This window comes from Enhydra lutris, unplaced genomic scaffold (assembly GCF_002288905.1).
Source record: "Enhydra lutris kenyoni isolate GAN:26980312 unplaced genomic scaffold, ASM228890v2 scaffoldscaffold60, whole genome shotgun sequence".
NCBI classification, from domain to species: Eukaryota; Metazoa; Chordata; class Mammalia; order Carnivora; family Mustelidae; genus Enhydra; species Enhydra lutris.
In genome coordinates this window covers 9,253,202-9,275,388 of record NW_019154144.1, presented here as the reverse complement: position 1 = coordinate 9,275,388, position 22,187 = coordinate 9,253,202, and positions in this window count along the sequence as shown.

Genomic DNA, 22,187 nt, shown 5'->3' with positions numbered 1-22,187 from the left:
TGCAAGATTTCTCTTATTATTCAACTAGCTATTAACAATCAGTGAGATGTATAGGCAGTCATGAGACCTTTTAAGAATGCAGCAATCAGGATGTATTTGATTCTTATTGGAAGTACGCAGGTGATAGCTCAGCCTTCTGGGCTGAATATTTTTCTGCTTCTATCCATGATCACAAACTACCACCATTTTCTGGATGTCTGATTCTTCCATGAGCTGAGATTTCCTGGTTAGTCTGAGAGTTAGAAGAGGAAAAACCACAATAAAAAAAAAAAATGGAGAACAATTAGAAGAAAGGGAACATAACTGGGAAGGATGTAACAGGAGCATACCTATCTGACTTGAAAGAACAGCAAATTAGAAAATGTAAAGGAAAAAGGGAACTGGGAAAGAAACATTTATTTTTTAAACATATGCATACCTTCACTATGAAATCACTGGATTTTCCACAAAAGAGTTTTGGGTGCATCATTCCTATTTAAGCCACTACTTTCTTTCACCAAAGCTTTATCTTGTTACAGGAGACTTTTCTTATCTCTAATTTTTTATAGAAATGAAGCACTTCTTAGCTCATATGCTTATTTTATCTAAACTTTTGTTTACCTAACTTATCTTTCTCCTGATGCATTTTTTTTCCTTCAAGTTTCTCAGACTTCTCAGAATTTTCTAATGTATCACACAGATTCTTACGTAATCTAGTCTGAAATCTAGATAATTCCCATCCTGTCCTTGCTCATCACAGAATGAATAAAAAGTATCATTTCAGTATTTCTTGTAAGCTAATTAAGAGACTCTGAAATGAAGACAAATTGGGTTAAATAAAAAGAAGGAAGTGCCACAGATACATATAAGTTCCTCATACCTTTAATAAATAATTTTAAAGTGAAAGTTCTGTCTTGGACTTCCTATAGTTGGTTGGCTACGGGCATCTTTGCAAACTTTAATCTTGAAGGCATTTTCTGCAAGCACAAACTGAGGCCATAATATGGAATTCTCCCTACTTGTCATCTCTCTACAGGAATATTTATGTACACTCGAGTCAGTGCTATTGGACTTTTTCCATGTCACTATTATTGCATTTTCCCTTCTCTCCAACTTCAGCAAGCAACAGCCTGTACATTGGATATGTGCTTTGCTATGTATAATTCCATAAGCAACATAGTTTAGATCTTGATAAATGGAGGATCCTGCCAAGATTGCATGCATGTCTTCCATCCTCAATTAAATTTTAATTTACTGAGAACCAACTACACATTCAGCAGTAGCACTAGCCGTGCCAGGATAACATTAATAAGATGCCATCTTTACTTTCATGGTGATTCAAATTATATAAGGGGAGAGACAATTATACTGCAAAACAGAATCCTTTATGTAAAGCTGAAATATTCAGCAAAGAAAGAAAGTCTTATTGGATTTTTTTAAAAAAGATTTTATTTATTTATTTGACAGACAGAGATCACAAGTAGGCAGAGAGGCAGGCAGAGAGAGATGGAGGAGGAAGCAGGCTCTCCACCAAGCAGAGAGCCCAACTTGGGGCTCAATCCCAGGACCCTGAGATCATGACCTGAGCCAAGGCAGAGGCCCCAACCCACTGAGATCTTAAAGTCAACACAAAACTATGTAAAAAAACAAAGTTTTCCATTACAGTAGGTGATCAGTGGGACAGTGAAGGGAACTATTAAGAAGAAGAAAAAGGAGAAGGAGGAGGAGGAGAAAAGAGACTTAGACATCATGATTTGGTCACATGAAGCTATGAGTCCTCTGCCATGTGAGTTAAAAGGATGTATAAAAGCAAAGAATCCAAAGTAATTCTTCCCAAGTACCTCTGGTTGCCAAATGCCAACTGTAGGGAACATGCAAAACTGAAAAGAGGTACAACAAATAGGAAGGAACATGAGAAATAAGAAGTAGTGCAAAATGTCAAAGCTTACTGCTCTATCCTGGGAAGGGATGAGATTAGGTAAATAAATCTGAAAAACAAGGCAAGAAAAAAAGGCATTTCTGTGCATCAAAGACTACTCTATTTTCATTACAATGTTAACAGAAACTAAAACACTTAAATGCTATGTCTTCAGATCTTGGCAGTCCCACCTTAATGTAAGAAAAAAAGCCAGTGGACTGGAAATCTAATCTTTCTCTTTTCCTCTTCAGGGCCTATGGTGTTCTCTTTAAAGGAAAATTTACTCTGATCACTTTTCAAAATGTTTATAGTTACTAATGGAATAACTTCATAAAGACTTGGAGGAAACCAGAATCTTGAGCCAAAAATAGAGTTATATGCTTTGATGGCATTTGATGAAAGTATTTTTTAATTCTTTTAATTAATTAATTAATTTTTGAGAGACAGAGTGAGAGAGCAAGCACAAGCAGGGAGAGGGGCAGAGGGAGAAGTGGACTCCGTGCTGAGCAGGGAGTCTGATGTGGGACTCCATCCCAGGACCTTGGGATCATGACCTGAGCCAAAGGCAAAAGCTTAACAAACTGAGCCACCCAGGTGCCCTGATTAAAGTTTTGTAAGGTCAACATTTTGTTCGGTACAGGTAACTTTAACATAAAGATACACAAAAGTAAGATAAAGGATTTGTATGTCATATGTTTTATTGCTCACTGCCTTTTCATAATTATTCAACTTTCAAAAATCAGTTCTCCCTGAAATAAAAAATAACACTTTCTAAGATCTTAGAAATTCTTCACTTTCCTTTAGATCAGCTTCAATAGATTACTCTTATATTAGTTTGTTTAATCACACTTATTACTATATGTTTTGACTGAGCAAGAGTAAACATACTAGGAAATTTACCAATTCTTTTACTATAGTATAAGTCAGCGGGAGAGAAGAAAATTAGTGAAACTTAGCTAATCATGAATTTCACATGGAAATAGCAATCATACCAGATACGGCAAATACTTTTTACCAAATGACTATTCACTATGGGCCAAATACACTGCCTTGATTAGTCTGCTCAGTGACCTTTTGATGAAGGTATTATTGGTGCATTTTATACACAGGAAGATTGTTAAGTTGTTCAAAGTCACATTCAGTAAATGACAGAGCCAAAGTTCAGAACCAGGTCTGATTTACTGCTAACTTTAAGTAAAAATGTATTTGTTCTTTGCCTCTTCCTTTTGTTTTTATTTTCATGGAATAAACCAGTTACTTTCATTTCTATCTTGAGTATAAATTGTGTTTATTTCTTCAGGGTAAGTCAAAATTATTATAAAACCAATGGTCAGCAACACATACTCTTGGGTTAATTTTTTTTTATCAGTCTAACTGACACTACTGATAATTTATTACTGTTTTCAGGTTTAAACATATCAACCTTGCTGTAATGAACTAAATAAAAAATCTTTCCTAGAATTAATTGTGCACTGAATTTTTGCAAATTTCATTCTTTCACTTCCAATATAATGTTAGAAAAGTTTGATTTAATTAAATTTAAGGAATCAGAAGAAATTCAAGAATCGTTTAAAGAAATCTTTAACATGTCTATGTCATTAGAAAAATACTGCATGGAGCACTGGGTGTTACACATAAATGATGAATCTTGGCACACTACATAAAAAACTAATGATGTATAGTGACTAACATAACACAATAAAAATTTTAAAAAATATATTTTTTTAAAAATGAGAAGAAAAGCTTAATGTTATCCCTTATCTACCCCTAAACATACCAAGAGAAAACATAAGGTATTACCACATATAAAATATTACCATTTCTTAAACTGGACCTCCAGTAATGGGTAGGACTTTCATTGTTTTGATGTTTAATTAGTAAAAAGCCAAGTGTTAGTGAGAATATTGTCTGCAATCACATAGCCATAACACTACTTAGAAGACAATTTGAACTTTGAAAGAAATGAGATTCACAATAAATAGAACTTCCTCTGCAAGTTCAATTTCTGACTGTAACATCCCAAAAGAATAAGAGAAAAAGTGAATAACCATTAACAGCAATTTTTTGTTCTTAAATAGTATTCTTAATGGAATGAATTAATTTAGGAAGACTGTTTATACAATTTTCACATGCTATTTAGTCAGCAAAAAAAAAAAAAAAAATGCTGGAAGTAGTGAACATTCAAATTTCTACTTTGATTCAGGATATAGGCCCTAACTCAGATATGAAGGTCTTTCATTACTCATTTCCCTCTCTCAAAGATGTGGGCGATATTTTGGAAATCAGTTAACAAAATTTGGGGGGAAATGTATGATTCATACACAAATTTTCTTAGATCATAGTTTTCTTACATACTTTAAAATGAAGAAAACAATATCAGCTTAATAATGCCATTTTGTTTTCATGCTACATTAAGTTAATGGAAGAGATAGTACAGAAAAAATCAACATTAGATAAGGTTGTTTTTCATAAGTGTTAGCAGAAGAGACCAATATGATAAATAAGAGAATAACACAGCATTTTCAGATGCTTTTGAAATGTGTGCCAACTACTCACTTTCAAATATAGGGGGGAAATGTGTTACTTTTTTAGACTTTTTATTTTTAAGACTTAAGAAGTTTTATTTCTTCAATGTTATAGATATGCCTACATTCTGGACAATAGGAGTGTGATTTGTCATAACATCATAGAAAGCCAAAATGAATAATTCAAATTCAAAATTAGGAAATTACCTAATAGTTGTAAGTCTTACAAAATGTGTATAGGACTTGAAAACTGCAATGCTGATGAAAGAAATCAAGGAAGCTGTAAGTAAATGGAGAGACATATGTGTTTGCAGATTGAAAAACTCAACAATAGTAAAGATGTCAATTCTCTCCAAATTACAAGTTTAATGTAATTCCTAACAAAATCACAAGATGTTTTGTATATATAAGCAAATTATTCTGAAATTTATATGGAAAGGTCAAAAAACTGGAATACCTAAATAATTTTGAAAAAGCTAGAATAAAGAGAGAAGTAGCTGACTACTCAATTTCAAGACATTATATAACTGTGTTAATTAAATTGTGTGGTATTGGTAGAGAATTGACACATAGATCAATGAAGTAATGCAGAGAACCTAAAAACAGATCCTCAAAAATATGCCCAACTGATTTTTGACAAATGTTCCAAAGCAATTTAATAGAGGAAAGATAGTCTTTCAACAGATGGTGCTGGAGTAATTGGACATCCATAGGCCAATAAATGAATCTTGACCTAAATCTCATGTTTCATATAAAATTAACTCAAAATTGGTGATGAATTAAACTAAATGAAAACTATAACAATTTTAGGAAAAACTTTGGAGAAACTCTTCTGGATCTAGGTCTAGGCAAAAGATTATTATTGTTGTTGTTGTTGTTGTTGTTACTATTATTATTGAAGTGTAGTTGATGTACGATGTTATACAATGTAGGTATATACAATGTCAGGTGTACAACATAGTGATTGGACAACTCTATATAAAAAGATTTTTAAACTTAACAGGAAAAGCATGATCCATATGAAGAAAAATTGATAAACTTGTCATTACTAAAATTTAAAATTTCGCTCTGAGCAAGACCCTGTTAAGAAGGTGAAGAGAGAACACAGTAGAAAAAAAAAAAAACTGCAAACCATGTATCTGACAAAGGACTAGTATCTGAAATACATGAAGTCTCAAATCTCAGCAATGAGAAAACAAATAATCAAACTGGAAAATAAGCAAAAGACATCTGAAGAAACACTTCAGCAAAAAGGATATACAGATGGCAAATGAATACATAAAAAGATATTCAACATCATTAGCCATCAAGGAAATGTAAATTAAAACAAGAATGAGATATTACTACATACCTATTGGAATGGCTAAAATAAAAAACAATGGAACACCAAAGGCTGACAGGATTACAGAAAAATTGGATTGTTCATACATTGATGATGGGATGTAGAATGATAAAGCCATTTGGCAGTTGTTTACAGATTTTGTATGCAACTGTCATATGATCTAGCAATTGCCATCCTGGCTTTCTATCTTAGAAAAGTAAAAAGTTATGCTCACACAAAAACATGTACATGAATATTCACAGCAACTTTATTCATAATAGTGAGAAACTAGAAATAATCTAGTGTCCCTCAGCAGTGTTATTTAAACAAATGTGATACATCCATACCATGGAATATTCACCAATACTCAGCAATAAAAAAAGAACAAACTATTGATACATGCAACACTTCGAATGGATCTCCAGAGAATAACGTTAAGTGAAATAGACAGTAACAAATGGTTACATATGATATCACTCCATATAGATAGCCTTTTTGAAATGACAAAATCATAGGAATAGAGAAAAAAACTCGTGGTTCCCAAGGTTTAAAGATGGGACAGACAGGAAGAGAGGGAGAGTAAACAAATGGATAGGGTTATAAAAGGACAATATGTGTTGAGAAAAATGTTCTGAATCTTGATGAATCAATGCCAGCACACTGGTTGTGAAATTATACTAGTGTTTGTAAAATGCTACCATTATGGGAAACTGGGTAGAGAGCACATGGAATGTCTCCATTTTTCTTTTTTTTATGAACCACATGAAAATCCAAAATTGCCTCAAACTTTAAAATTTAATTAAAAGTAAAGAAACCAATTAAATTTGAACATTAAAAATAACATAACTTCGAAAATTTAAAACAATCATGCTTCTTTTTTCTTCTTTTTAAAGTTTTCTTTTAATTCCAGTTAGTTAACGTACAATGTTGTATTAGTCTCAGGTGTACAATATAGTCCTTCTAAATAACTTATGTGTCAAAAAAAGATACCATAGTGAAAACTAGACAATATAACTAAATAATAAGGATAATACTTATTATTAAAATTTGTTGCATATAACTACAGATGTAATTAGAGTGAAAATTATGGCATCACATTACAGCCCTCAAATGGCACCTCTGAAAGACTTAATGAAGGAAACATTTCCTATGAGCAGAACTCCAGGATCCAACATCTAGTTGTCCACTTTGTGTGTAAGGAAACATAGTCTGAAGTATAGACCAATCTTGTTTCAGAGTCAGAGACTTGGAAAGCATAAGAATAAAATATGGGCAATAAAAGGTATGTATTACATTTTTCTAAATGCATGCAGAGTGTGAAGATCTTTATGTCTACTACAAATGAGATTCTCTGTTATGATGAGAAGATCTATTTCCTGAATCATGTTATGGAAGCTTCTTTTACTCAATGAATTCATGTACAAAGAGGCTTTGGTAACAAGGATTGAATTATGCATGGGCTCAACAATGAGGACTTTCTTTCATCAAAGCTGATTTGGCTACTATTGCTGCTGAGTGCCCAATGTGCTGAGAAACAGAGGCTAACGCTGAGTAACCGTCCCCTTGGGGGAAATGACTGGCCACCTGGGGCAGTTTAATTGTAATGGTTCACTTCTATCATACTACAAGCAGCAATTTATTCTCATAGGAATATACAGATATTTTAAGTCAGATTTTCTTCCCTTACCAGGTTTTCTCTCAGCACGACCATCTATGTATTTACAGAATGTCTCATCTATCCATTGCCAAGTTACTTCACAAAACAATTGCCTTTGCACAAAGACATGAAAGTAAAGGAGATGAGGCAATGGTCTTGTGCTCATTGAATTCACTAGTCTTAACCACAAGTTAAAAAAATGACTCATTGAATAGTAAATACCTTCTGAAGACTCAATTATGGCACAAATTGAGAAATAAAAGTCTTTGAGGTTAGAATGCTATCCTTGAAAATGAAGTATATACAGTCAACAGCAAATATATATAATGCCAAATCCCCACAGCCAGAGGCACTGGTCTGTGAATCATGGAGTAACCAATCTTCTTTTGCCATGGACTTGGGATCCGTTATTTGGGTAGTTCTGGTGCCCAGGAAGAAATGAGAAAATATATTCATATATCTGTTAAACTGGATGCTAATGCTGCTCTGGCCATTTGAGGCTTTTCATGCCTCTGTAAATTGTCTTCCAAGAGGCAAAGAAAAGGATCAGTGTACTGTTGAATTCATTGATACCAATTGCAAATAAGAAATTATATTAAGGGAAAAAAAGATGATCTCTGAAACCCAGGGAATTTATTGCCCCCACCCCCACCCCATACTCCTTTGAGTATATTTCACAGTCAGTGAAAAACTGGGGCAACACAATAAAGATAGGATCACCAAACATTTAAATCCAGTGTAATTGAAATTTTGGGACACAACATTAGATAAAGAACTCCACCTGGCCAAGGTATTGACAGATGGTAAGTGGGGCATGGCAATGCAAGTATAAGTCTCAACTCAAGCCTCACAAATAGCTATAGAAGTGGGTCTAAAACATCTCTATTTTCTGAAGCTCCTTACTTGATTTTTTCCTCACTTTCTTTCCCTGCTAATTTATGTGAAGAGCGTTGATGGTGACTAGCATTTTAGATTTCAGGTTGAGGTATACTAGAGTATATCTAAACTGGCATCACCTTGAAAAGTTAGTATAATAGATAGGGCTTTGTCCCCAATTTCTGCATAACTCCACCAGACATTCTTCCCACATCTGCTCTCCATCTCTCTCCTTTCAAGTCTTACTGTACTAACCTGAAAGAACCTTTCAGGTACTTACTGTACTACTGCACTAACGGCTTGAAATCCCTAGGGTATTACCCACTCCTCACTGGTTTCCTTAACCTGTCTCTATCTCTATAAGTGGTCCCTTATTAACTCTCTTGAAAGACCTCAGTGCCCATCTACCTCTTACCATGATTCTGAATAGTAAAGAAAACATGAGTTTTAGATATGCGGTCTAATGAGTTTTTTAATACTTCATTCTGATTTAGAATTACCCAGCTGGTGGTGGCACAGCTGGACAAAAATGGGTCTCTCCCATAAGGACAGGGTCTTTGCTACATAGTACAGAACAGACCTGTGTTAAGTGTCCTACACTTAACCAAAAATGTCAATTCTGCAGATACCTCATCACATGGAAAAATTGTCAGACATGTGGAGGCCCAGGGTGCCTAGGTCGTTCAGTCAGTTAAGGGTCTAACTCTTGATTTTGGCTCAGGTCATAATCTCAGGTTGTGAGATCTGGCTCTTCACTGGGCTCTGTGCTGAGCATGGAGCCTACTTGGGATTCTCTCCCTCTCCCTCTGGCCCTACCCTGTCCACCCTGCTCATGTATGTACTCTCTCTCTCTCACTCTCTCCAAAAAAAAAAAAAAAAAGAAAGAAAGGAAGGAAGGAAGGAAGGAAGAAATGTGGAGGCCCTGCCATATGCAGAGTACACCAAGAAATCCTCTAAAGCAGCGATAAAAAGAGAACATAAAATAGAAACTTCCCAAAGAATATGAAAAAGCAATTCACAGAAGAGGAAACTCAAATTGTAAGTCATATAATTCCTAGCCCAAATGGACATTCAGTATGCTATTTCTTTTTATGAGATCACATTATTTTTTTTTAAAGATTTTATTTATTTATTTGTCAGAGAGAAAGAGGGAGAGAGAGCAAGCACAGGCAGACAGAATGGCAGGCAGAGGCAGAGGGAGAAGCAGGCTCCCTGATGAGCAAGGAGCCCGATGTGGGACTTGATCCCAGGACGCTGGGATTATGACCTGAGCCGAAGGCAGCTGCTTAACCAACTGAGCCACCCAGGCGTCCCGAGATCACATTATTAATTAAAGTTTGTTTTCTATTTGGTATCATACTGAATATTCTGTCATTGATCAAAGCAATCAGAGATAAGCTGTAAGTCAGTTCCAAACTTTATTCTCTAAGTCTTAAATTTTTGTCCTCTTAGTTCAGAACCATCATTCCACTATTTCAGACTGTAATCCTGTCTTAACAAATAGGACTTGCCCTATGCCAAGCAATTCTCTAAGTTATTCACATGTGAGAACTAATTTCATTTTTACAACTAACCTGGGAAGTCCATATTATTATTATTCCCATTGACAGATGAGCAAACTCTGTGTCCAACATCAACTGGTGATTTAAGCTAAGATAGTAGGTCCCATGGTCCAGGGTCTTAACTACATTATGCTATCTCTAATTTGCAACTTGTTCCTGGCTTGAGCACCATTCAGTCTATTTTAATCACCTTTTCCCACTTGCTTTGAGGCACATAAACACTACCTCCTTCAAGTACGAGGGAAAATACAAAGTTGCTGATGGAAAATGTAAGCTGTGGTCTAATCTAGTATGGATACCATGAAGAAAAATAGCAGGTATTAGATTAATATATTTAATTGCAAAACAACAGATATAATAATTTAAAGCCAACATTCCCTTCCATCTTTGAGTTTCCCCAATACTTGGGAAAGATTTAGGAAGACTTAATGGCAATGGGAGGGGAAATTTCAGGTTGCAACGAGAGCTCCGATCTAGCTACCTATTTAAGGAGGCAGAAACTGTGGCCTGCACAGGATTTCCTAGGGAGATGAGTAATGCAGACCAATGAAGGAGCACTAGCACTCAACACTGAATACACCGAACTGGTAAGAGGATTTCGGCAGGAAACCAGGACCACAGGAATGCAGAGTTTCTCTTCTGAACAAAAGAGAGATTATACCTTAAGTACAAAAAGTCAAAGGTCCTAAATGCTAGTACTTCACTTAGAAAACACTTTTCTCTCTCTTTAAAATATTCACAAGCTCTATTAAAATTGGCAAAGGAGGGAGAAATTATGGAAAGAAGAAACACAAAACTGGGGTACCTGGTGGCTCAGTGGGTTAAGCCTCTGCCTTCGGCTCAGGTCATGATCTCAGGGTCCTGGGATCAAGGCCCACATATGGTTCTCTGCTCAGTGGGGAGCCTGCTTCCCCCTCTCTCTCTGCCTGCCTCTCTGCCTACTTGTGATCTGTCTCTGTCAAATAAATAAATAAATAAATAAATAAATAAATAAATCTTTAAAAAAGAAAAAGAAAGAAAGAAAAGAAACACAAAATTGTAGACTACAACTACTTTTTAAAGGTATGTGGGAAAATTTTCCAGTGAAGATAGAAAAATCCTCCAGTAAAATATAAGTTCCACAAGGGCCTTATTTATCTCATTCTTTATTCTGTCCTTCTGTCCTCATTGCCTAGAACATTGTCTGGCCTCAGGAAATGCTCAATAAATATTTATTTGATAATTTAATTAACTAATTAATTAACAAATAAATGAACTAATGTTGACAGACCAAGACACACAATATATTTCTATTTCTTTCTTATACATAAATCCTAGCCATTTTTGGTTTAGTTATCAGGATTATGTGAATGAAGATCATATTTTGACCCTAATGATCAGTCTGATCTCAGCTAATTAAAATGTTTTCAGAGACGCCAGACTTCTGTTTTCTTGCCGAGAGTTCTTTGTTTCTTTCTCCAAGCCCAATGCATATACCTTCTTTATGCCTCATCAATCTTAGGCCTATTTTAGTTTAAACCTAAGCATTTCACAAATCGTACTCTCTTTCTCTCTCTCTTTCTCTCTCCCTTTCACCACCTACTAATTAATGAGGACTGGGCTCTTAGTCATTTCAGAGAAAAAGTAATCATCAATCAATTCACAGATGCATGTGTTTATTTGTTGAAATCTCTGGTTTCTCCTGCCAAGGCCTCCACTCTACCAAATGCCTCTTTCAGCTCACCCTGTTCAGAGAGAGCGAGAAAGCCTGCAGGAGCCAATGAGCACTTGAGAAGTCATTCATCTGCCCATGTAAATGAGAAACTGAAGCCTTTCAGAGCAGTCATTGAAAATACTTTGGAGTCAGCACATAAATACATCTGAAACTGTCTTCTCTAAACCCCCTAGCCACAGATTCAAAGCATATACTAATATACCAAAGCTGTATACTAGAGCTCGTTTGTAGTATTATAATAAGCAATGTGTTGACTATTCTTCCTATCAGCGGTGTCCTGGCAAGCCAAAAGTAAGCCACTGAGTAAGGACTCATTCATTTTTGTTAATGCAACTTCTAATAAGATAGTAAATGAGTTAATGTGGCCATTATAAGTGGTATAGTACCTGGAAAAGAGCAGTACTCCAGGAATAGGGATTTTCTCTTCCTCCTTTCCCTCTCCCATTTAAATATAACAAAAATCCCTGCTTAAATTTTAAAATTAATTATATATGATTGACATTGAAAATCAATGTTTTTGTTCCTTTGATTTTCTTTTTGGTTTGGGGGACCAAATTTATTAACGGAATTAAATTAATATAGGCTGGTTAAATGTTATCTGGATATTAAGACAAATGTCCTACTTAATTATACTGTTTGAATGGGAGAAGGAAAAGGATATTAATATGTCATCCTTTCTTTCCAGCTAACATGCATTAATTTTAAATTTACACTAACAACTCCAACATCTACTGGCATTCCATCATCTCTAGTAAATTTTTTTTCAATTTATTTTCCTTCAAATTCTCCATACCTTTGCTTAGGTCTCCGTCTTCAATGATTTGAAACCTGACAGCTGTCTCTATTTTCCATTTAAAAAGGCATGGGGACCTGAGGTATAATTCCAGTCTCCAACATATAATTAACAACCCTCTTCTACAGACTATATACTATACAGACTTACATTTCATGATTTTTAAAAAGATTTCTAGGCAGTCTATCATCTGTATGATTTTTGTGAGAATGTTTGTTCTTTTGACTCTTTTACTAATTAGCCGGTATTTATTTATAAGCCTCAGAAAGATTGAGTAATTCTTTAACTACTGGTCTTCTTTCCTTAACACGGGCATTAGGCCAAAGGTTATGTAGGACTCTGAGGAGGATATGTGGAAAGTGTAGAAACTGGATAGAAGAATCGACTTGAATGATTCCAACATTCCTTAATAAGATACTATAAGACATTTTTGTTAAACTGAGCTCATGTCTCCATTTCTTGATCTCAATGTCTGTACACAAGATGTCTAAACCATCATATTCCAAGCCATATTTCCCTGAAGTAAAACACTACTATGTAATATCTGGAGGAAAACTTGGAAGAGCATGATACAAAACTAAAATTCCACCAGGGAATACGCTGAAGAGCACTAAAAGTTCTGCACTTCAAAGTTTCCTCCTGTTTCTTCCCGTTTGTAATCTTAGAGGCTATCTGCATATAAACACGCACACACAAAGGCCTTGAGTCAATTTCTTCTCAGGGAAATCAGTTTTTCTTTTTCTTTCTTACTTTCTTTCAGATTATTTATTTATTTATCCATTTGAGAGAGAGAGAGAATGAGCAAGAGCACAAGCAGAGAGGAGGGTCCAAGGGAGAGGGAGCAGCAGACTCCCTGCTGAGCAGGGTGCCAGATGGGACCCCAGGATCTTTACGGGAGCCAAAGGCAGATGCCTAAGGACTAAGCCACCTAAGAGTCCCTCAGGGAAAAAAGTTTCAATTAAATGTCAATTAAATAGAAATCCTGCCAATTCAACCTTTTCTTCCTCCTTTTTCAAGAGAGTGATTGTGGTGAAATCCTAGATCGGAACAGAAGTATCTTGAAGCAGAATCTACACTAGCACTTATTTTTAATCTTTATACTGAGAAAACAGTTTTGGATAAAAGTTAGCCATAAGAGAAGTAAAGTCTATCTACAAATTATTGATGATCTGTTGCTATCGGTGGCCCCATACCGGTAAATTTCTTAAAATTCTTGAAGTTTAGTTCCAGAATAATAAAGTTAATGAGTTTGGAGAAGTAGGCTCCAGGTGCTGCTTTTTCAGTTTTTACAATTATCCTCAACTACAGAATTAAAAAAGAAAAAAAGAATGTGTAATACTATAATGTGATAAAAGAATCTGTAATGCCATAGAAACTGAAAACAAAATCCTTCTCAGGAAAAACCTTGTGTTTATTTAGAAGGAAGATATCTAAGCCAAAATAATACGCCAATTGTGATGGAAAGGACTGCCTGCCTAAACAAAAGGCAGTGGGGAAGTTACTCCAGACAGGAAATGGTAAAGGATTTGAGATTCTGAAGAAAAAGTCTGAGTAACCAAATAAAGGACCCAGTGAGAAGGGACACAGGCTTGTCAAAAAGAAGATAATGGAAAACACCAAGGGTGTATGAGAGAAATGAGAGTTTAGAGAATATACAAATATTTAATGAGGCAACGTTTATGGCATGGGAGTCACCTTCTCCTCAGCAGAATCTTCACTTAACATCATATTGTTCACTTAAGGTGTTGAGTGGATTTGAAATGAATATGAAAATATCCCTATCCAGTTTTGTAAGGAGGGAAAATCCACCTATGCAAGTGCAAAAACTTGGGGCTGAGAGAAAAGCTTTAATCTGGGACACAGTGAAATGCAAATTTATCTAATTAATTGTCATAGTGCATCTACCCTTGACATATTAATTGATCTTTATTATATAATTCCTCTATATAATATTTAAACTTTCCCTAGGCTGCCCATTGTAGTCAAAAAAATTAAATCCTGTAACATTAAATTTGTTATTGAGAATAGTGGTTACATATCATGAACTTCATGGAATGAATCTTTAAAAAGAGACTGTAGGATCATCCAGCAATTTTGGCATTTTCTTACCTAGTGTAGAGGCTGCTTTTAGGCAACCAGTTTGAGCAGTAGACACCTGAGTAAAGTAGAAAGGCCCACAGTCACCCCCTCGCCCTTGGCTGAATATAAACAAGCCCATTAGGAGATCCATCTCAAAATACCCATAAGCCCTAGCTAAGCAGTGCGTTATTTAAATCCAGGTACAGGTACGTAAAAAGGAAAACTCCATACCATCCCCTACCCCTTCACCTTGCCCCTTAACTGCAACCCCCAACCCCTGCCTCATGGTAGACAGACTTTCCTTTGCTGTCCTGTCTGTTGTTCCCTTGCAGTGTATTCAATAAACTTCTGTCTCCTTTGCTCTGCCCTGCCCTACTCTGTAGGCCTCCACTAGATGGAGTGGACCCACACCTAGCACCAAGTTGAGTCAAATAATACCTTGGAGCTCAGATATGTTTAGGTAACATAAACTATGAAAAGACTTTATGTCTTATTATGATACATGATTTTTTAGTATGGATGTCAAGGAAGTATGAAATATATTCCCATTTTACATGGTGCTCTCAATCACAAATTTTTATGGAACAAATTTGTATCTATGGACATAATATTGCCAGAGAGGATGTTATTGTTAAAATCATGAAAATGGAAATTAAAACTGGATAACTCACCTTTTTCCAAAGATATGCCTATACAATTAAGAGTATCTTTTTTTTTTATCCAAAAATTACTAAAGGCCATAAAAATTATTTATTTTCTTAGAAGCACATAGATTTTTTTAATACAAAAATACCTGAAGCACGAGAAAAGACAGAAAGAGGGAAGGAGAGAGGGTGAAGGAGAGAGAGAGAAAGGAAGGAAGGAAGGAAGGAAGGGAGCCGAATGCTTACTGGCATCTCTCTCAATCTCGTTTTAGTAACTAATGTTATTGTTTATTTTTATATAAAAATCTTATTTTTGTTAATAAGTCTTCTTGGAAGAATTCTTTTTTTTCCAGAAGCATGTCTCAAGATCAAACTAAAAACACTGTTGTATTAATCAGCTTTACAAAGTTAATGGAATTTTAAATAAAATTAACTATTAAAGAGGACTTTTTTTTTTTAAGATTTTATTTATTTATTTATTTATTTGATAAAGAGAGAGAGAGTACAAGTAGGCAGAGCGGCAGGCAGAGGGAGAGGGAGAAGCAGGCTCTCCACCAAGCAGGGAGCCCAGTGCAGGACCTAATCCCAGGACTCTGGGAGCCCAAAGCAGGACTCAATCCCAGGACCCTGGGATCCTGACCTGAGCTGAAGGCAGCCACTTAACCAATTGAGTCACACAGGTGCCCCCAAAAGAAGATTGCTCTAAGTGAAAAGCTACTACTGTGGTTAATGGACTTGAACTGTGTTTATGTTCCTGTTATTGAAGTGCATGTGAGCGCGCGCGCGCGCACACACACACACACACACACACACACACACACATCTCAATTTCTTTCCCTTTCATTTTTCACCTTTTCCTTCTTTTAAAAATAAATAAGATGATGACTAAAACATGGAGGTTAATAATATAATCCAAGTCAAGCATATTTTTTATATGGAAAACTGAGATAACTAAGAATAACTAAGACAGCGTTCATACATTTCAATTATCTGGATTTGTTCTCAAATTTTATTTTATCCTGCAGAGATGGAGAAAAAAATACATAAAGACACTGTAGAATCTCTGGGCCACTGATCTCATCTCTTCTTTATTTCCTGGAGAAATGCTGGCGTTAGAAGTTGTTCCTTTTTCTGCATTAATTGCTTATTTATAATGTGCCAACAAGTCTCTTCTTACACTTCATATGGGAAAAAATACAAAATAAGTACTGCACAAAACACTTGGCAAATAAGGCAAAGAAGCTATTTGTTGGCTTTTTTCCCCAGTTTCTCAGATAGGAACTGAATGGAAATCACATTTTTACACTAATAGTTCATTAGAACTTCAAAGTAAATAAAGATTTATAAAAGTGAATGTTCGCAAGTTAAATATATTAGATTTTACATTCATTTAAGGAAACTATTAAATGCTAGTTTGGATGTATAAATAGAAGTTCTTAACTTCCTTGATGTTACAACAACAACAAAAAACCTCCACATAATCTTTAAATATAGCTTTGGAAAAAAAGAAAGTCAAAGGAAATAGCAAATACATCTCCTGCTAGACTTAAAATAGGTATCAATGAGTAGAAAAGATGGACCATATCTAAATAGAAGTTGAAATAAATTTAAAATCAGTTAAAAAGAAAGAAAAATATTAAAAATTATGGGAGACATACTTTCTTAGAAACAAATTTATCAGTCTTCAGAGTTTCAATTAATGATACTTCTATTAAGAGTCAATTATGTGCCACAATTAAACAAACAAACAAACAAAAAGACCGGTGAGACTTTCAGGAGCAGTGAAAGAATACAATGCATTAAGAAAAAAAAAAATTATCACCCTACTTTATGTTGCTCTGACAAGTGTGTCTAATTCTCCCTTATGTTAAGACATCTATGGACAAATGAGAGTACACTGAAAAGCTAGCAAATAAGCTGGTATGGAAAACTATTATCACATGAAAAAAACTGAAGGAACTGAACATAGAGCCTGGAGAAGAGAAAACTCAGGCAGATGCCAGGGGAAAAAGAGCAAATTTCTCTATGTGTTAAAAGCATTGTTTATTGAAAGAAGAGCCCCATTTGTTCTGCCTATCTCAAAAAAGGACATCTGGGCTACATATAAAGAAATACTTTCTAAAAGAAAACTGTATCATTATGGAAGAGGTTTCCATATTAGTCAGGTCTCTTGCTCACAAGTGGGAAAACAAACTCAAAAAAAGGAAGGATAAAGGGAGGATTTATTGACCTACACACTCAAGAAAGCTTTGAGCATAGTACATGCAGAGGTTCAGAAAGTGTCCCTATGCTCTTGGTTTCTGAGCTTTCATCTCTTTTTTGCTTGGTTTCTTTATTAGGTGACTTCTTGATACAGGAGAACTGAAAGAGCCACTGGAAGAACCTGGCTTAACAGAGCTTGAAATTACAGAGTAAAGAAAGCAGCCCTCTATTTCCCATCTTCCTCTTGTGAGTTATAGGAGAACTGTAATTGGGTCTGCTTGGCTCCCAAGGTAGTTACTTGTTAGACCTATCATCATAGACAATGGGGGATGGATGCTATGAGAGACCTACCTTGGGTCTCGTGTGCACTCCATGATTGACATCAGCAGAATCACTCTAAGCAGAAGAGAGACAGTAGGTTAGCTATGTAGGCCAAAACAAACAGAAAAAAAAAAAAAAAGAAAAAGAAAAGAAAAGAACCAAACCAAACCATGGCAAACTAAAATAATATGCACCACAGCTACTTGGGAAGGTAATGAATTTCTCATCACTGATTATGTTTGAGCAAAAGCTAAATAACAACTTGTAAGTGATAAAAGGCCATATCGCCCCTTATCAACTGTGGAGCCCTGAGCAAGTCATTTCTCAATTTTCTCATTCAGTCAACAAATAATCATTTAGCATATACAACATGATAGGCCATGAAGACACATGGTGTACAAGACGGATAAGGTGCCTGCCCTGGAGGACATTACAATCTATGGTCCCTAATCTGTATAAGAGATTATATTTATCACACAATATTATTGTGGAAACTGACAATTATTAAATAATATATGTATGTAAGATATCAAAGAGCATAAATAAAATAGCTAATATTTGGCCTGGGAAAAGTAGAAGGGAGTTAAAAACAAACTTTATTCAAAAGGAATTTGATCTACATATACCACATACAGCTTCCCAACTCCACTGTAAGCCTGTGATCCAATCCAAAATGAATTATCCCATCCAGTAAATATCAAGGGGAAAAAAAACCCTCAGGGTGTTTTTTTCAGCCTAGGGGATACAGGAGAAATTTAAGGAACAGATCATCCCATGGGCCATAAACACTGTGCCACTGCTTCTGAGACAAGAGTCTGAGTGAGGTCCATAGCAGGATTGACCCCAGGGCTCTATGAGCTAGCCCAAAAAAGGGTAACTTTTTAGAGTAACCAGAATACCTCAGCACCCAGCCTTCTAGGATGCCAATGGTACAGGCCTGCTAAGCTAAAACTGAAAGGACATGAAACAACCTTGGGAAGGGTGCGTAACCCCATCAACAGACTCAGTTTAAAGGTGCTGACAGTAACAGTATCTTATCCAGGAATGTGTCATCAGTGCCTGGGCATAGTGCCAAACACATCTTCTGTGTGAATGCTGCCATTAGTGGAACACACTCTAATTCTAACTATACCTTTTTTGGGAAGATCTTAGTGTGAGGCATGGTCACTTCATCTTTCTAAGCTTCAACTTCCTAATCTGAAGATGAAATAAAAGTGAGTGTAAACTCACTTATAAATTCTTAAAAAAAAAAACAAAACTAACTAAACGAATTTACAGGATAAATAGTGGAATATTGCTTTCCTGTGACTAATTTCTAACGGTGGCCTGAGGTACAGTATTTTGTCTTAAATGAGTGCCAATTTCCCCCACTGAAATCTATCTATTCAATGAAGACCATCTAAGATGTAAGAATTTACTGTTAGCCTATAGGACTCAAAATTTTTTTAATTCATTTTGAATTTTAAAATGTGGTCAGATACTGTTTTTTGAGGAGTGGGGAGTGAGGTTACTGGGCAATGTAAAAAATAAAGTTGCTCACCACCATCTTAGATTTTATCCTGGTTATATCATTCATGTTCTTTCCCAGACACATGTATGATTAGTGGCAGCCCCACATGTATGATAGGAAGTAGCAGGACTAAGAGAAATTTCTAAATGAGAGGTACTTACTTCAGCCTAGCTTCCAAATCTTCTGAGTTGAAAGGTCTGTTTGGACCAGCATTAGATTCTGCCTACATAAGATCCTTTACAACTTTAAATCAGACACTGAAACTCAAATGTGGAATTTCCTTCTTGCTCCAAAATATTAATGTCATATCTTCACCATAAGAATAAACCAAGAATAACCTAAAGAAATTTCATTCCATCTTAAATAGGCAAATAGGATATAGAGGGGCACCTGGGTGGCTCAGTGGGTTAAGCCTCTGCCTTCGGCTCAGGTCATGATCTCAGGGCCCTGAGATCAAGCCCCACATCGGGGTCTCTGCTCAGCAGGGAGCCTGCTTCCACCTCTCTCTCTGCCTGCCTCTCTGCCTACTTGTGATCTCTCTGTGTGTGTGTGTGTGTGTCAAATAAATAAATCTTTAAAAAAAAAAATAGGATATAGAAATTTTGCCCAGCTGATCCAAAATGAAAAGTCTAGAAGGAATTGCCAAAACATCTATCTCAAAGGAGACATTTAAATTGAGTGAGGAATTCCATCCCTAGGTAATGAAGAATGCTTTGGTATTGAAACACCAATGATGTGGAAATGCCTTTTATTTTTCCAGTTTTGAAGACAAAATAGGCTTCTGAGTCAAAGAATTTTTTTGAAATAGTTTGTGCTCTATGGGTACTGTTGATCAATGGAGTAGAAGGTGAATTTTGGTTTTTTATTTTAAATTTTGTTTTAATTCCCAAGTTTCCATTATTGCATGCTTCAGTCATTTGGCAATGACAGGATCAGATGTCTTCTTAAAGGTCAGCTTATTCTTTCCCTGTTGGTATTAATCTCCAATACAATTTTTTCTGATGAGAAGGATGAAAGGGTATGTGTGTCTTGTGTATGTCTGTATATGTGCGTCTATCTTTCATTTTGTTCTGAGGAAAACAAAAGAGCAGGCTCTCTTTTGATCTGAGTCTTTATAGCTCAGATATTTCCAATTAAGTGACCCTGCTTCTTTTTTGACAGAGAGAGTCTATTACCTCGTGGTTGTGTTTACCAACATTTCTCCTTACACAGCACACATGAAGCAAACAAGGCTGCCTCTGGATGGACGTGATTGGCTCCAAAGGAGCTCTTCTCAGGGAGCATCAGCAACTTTAGCAACTCGGCTATTAGTGACTCCCTTCAAAGAGTTGAAGGGCAGTCTTTGGCAACAATTCTGCTAAAAAGAACAACTAATTTTTCTGTATCACTTTACAAGCTTGCATTCTCCTTCTCATTTAAAAATATATTAACTGGCAATACATCTGGAATGAAGTTCTGTATAATTTAGTATTGTTTACTCCAAATACAAGTTACTTGACTTGGGTGCGTCCCTCCCCGCACACTGGAGGATCTCTCTCTGGTGGCACTGTCTCTGACAGTGTTCTGTCTGATATATTTTTGCTGCATTATTCTATAATCAAGAGGGCTTTAGTAAACAAATAGGCAGCTCACAAGTAAAGGACCAGTATCTTACAGATTTACAAAATTCCTTTCAAAATTCAAGAATCTAGGCTTTAAAAGGAAAAGGTAAAACTAGGCAATTTTGACCAAAGAAACGGCATTTTTTTTAAGATTTGATTTATTTATTTGACAGCCAGATCACAAGTAGGCAGAGAGGCAGGCAGAGAGAGAGGTGGAGGCAGGCTCCCCGCGGAGCAGAGAGCCCGATGCGGGGCTTGATCCCAGGACCCTGAGATCATGACCTGAGCCGAAGGCAGAGGCTTAACCCACTGGCCACCCAGGCGCCCCAAGAAACAGCATTTTGATGTCAAAGACATATAGGGATAGGCATAGTTGTAACAGGAAAGAATTCATATTTGGTGAACGTGGCTGGCCTCTACCTAGTGTCATGAGAACTGCCCTTTTTGCAGGGGACTGTGAGCAGAGGCCACCAGAGGACTTTCTGAAGAGTGGGTTGGTGAGGATGGGACATTTCTTGGGGAGCATCATGGCTGACTCTCACAGGAGTTTTCACTTTTTAAAGTTTTGGTTTGTGTGCAACAGTGATTTCAGAGGGCTAAGAAGAAGAAAAGGGAGCAAACTAATCAATAAGCCTGCTTATTCCTCACTTGCTTTTACGGCTTCTCAACATAGTATTGGGAGCAATAGATTTAGTAAGTCTGAATTTAGTATACAAAAAGATCTCTTCCTAAAGCATGCTAGTTAGTATCAGAATCTTTTGAGAGAAATATTCCTTTTATACCTCTGAAGGGAAAAAATGAACCTACGAAAATGAGGATGTGCTTTTCCATGGCTTTGTTCTCACTTGCTTTCCCACTCTTTCGTTTTCAAAATGACATAAAAGTCAAAAATTCAATTGATTTTATTTATAAGTCATATGATACTATCTTGGTTCATTTTTTAAAGAGAAACAGCTAAATCACACTTTTCAAAGTTGATTTTTATGGTTTAAGGGTTTGTAAAAGTTCTCCGCTGAAGTTTTCTTTTTCTTCTTTGTTTTATTTTGTTTGCTTTTAAGTGATTTTGCCATCACTTGGTTTCATTGCTTCCCTGAGGGAAATGATGTCCTTATATTTTAAAGATGCTGATCAAAAGCTTGGAATCCTTTCTTTTGTTATTTTCCAGCTGACTGCTTCCAGAAATAGATTGTAACTCCACAATGAACACTCAACCGCCTCTATTTTTGTTTTCAAATTAGACTACTGCTTTAATTAAAAAAACCACTTAACCATGATCATAGAATTTTGACTAAAAAGATATATAAACATTAAAATGCTAATGGTAAGTACTCATGCCTTGTAGAATTTGAAAAACAAAAATTCTATTACACGCATAAACACAGAGTTGGAGAGAAATAGAATTGAAATAAATAGCTTCTGTCATTATTTATGGGAAAAGAAAATTTTAATTAGGAATTATTTGAAAATCTTATCAGAAATTATTTA